Source organism: Octopus bimaculoides, chromosome 22 (genome assembly GCF_001194135.2).
Source record: "Octopus bimaculoides isolate UCB-OBI-ISO-001 chromosome 22, ASM119413v2, whole genome shotgun sequence".
Classification (NCBI taxonomy): Eukaryota; Metazoa; Mollusca; class Cephalopoda; order Octopoda; family Octopodidae; genus Octopus; species Octopus bimaculoides.
Window position 1 is genome coordinate 5,915,200 of NC_069002.1, and position 908 is coordinate 5,916,107.

General features: G+C 31.5%; 1 protein-coding gene across 1 annotated transcript in view; it reads right to left on the reverse strand.

Moving 5' to 3' along the window:
• LOC106879696 (protein unc-13 homolog B) overlaps window positions 1–908 on the reverse strand; it is a 221,764-nt gene that overhangs the window by 41,405 nt on the left and 179,451 nt on the right. The gene's annotated exons all lie outside the window — the stretch shown is intronic.

Below are 908 nucleotides of genomic sequence, written 5' to 3' on the forward strand. Positions count from 1 at the left end.
ATATATATATATATATATATATATATACTTATATAGATAATAATAATAAATGGAGCAAAACGCATGTCGATGAAAGTTCCTTTAATTCCTACATATATGTTTCGAAATAAATGATAGTTCCTTCACAAAGAAGAAAGAGCTGTTGGAGTCCTCATTTATTTCTCTTCAGGGAGTTCATATCACTTTAACTCGGTATATCAACCTGTAAAGCAGCTGGGATATCTTGTTTTTTAGTGTAATTTTGCTACCCCTGGTAACTATTAACGTATTCAAATTATCGAAAGTTTTAATAACCGAGATAATATTAATATATACATAAACTAATATATACTTATATATATATTTACTTATTTACATATCAATCAAAACAGAAGAGAGGAAAAATTTGGTATATTTTTACATATACAAACTATATAGCTGTATGCATGTAAATACATACATACATACATACATACATATGTGTACTCTTTTACTTGTTTCAGTGATGTGACTGTGGCCATGCTGGAGCACCGCCTTTAGTCGAGCAAATCGACCCCCAAGGCTTATTCTTTGTAAGCCTAGTACTTTTATATCGGTCTCTTTTGCCGAACTGCTAAGTCTAGACTGTTGATTAACAGCCCAGTCAAGATGGTATTTTCTTCATCTCCTACTCTTGTATTTGCACACATCTACAAAATGACTTTCTGAAATGAACTTCCATTATGCAGCTGAGGAGTACATTTTCATTGCACATCTTATGTGGTGTTCTCACTACATAAATAAATGAAGCTTGTACGAAACGTACATACTGTTATAACCTAATACATTTTTGTTGCTTTTCTTCAAATTTTATTCACCAAATCTCTTGATTTTGTTTTTGGTTTTTACCCTTCCAAATTCTGGTGCCACGTACATTTTAAGTACCACAT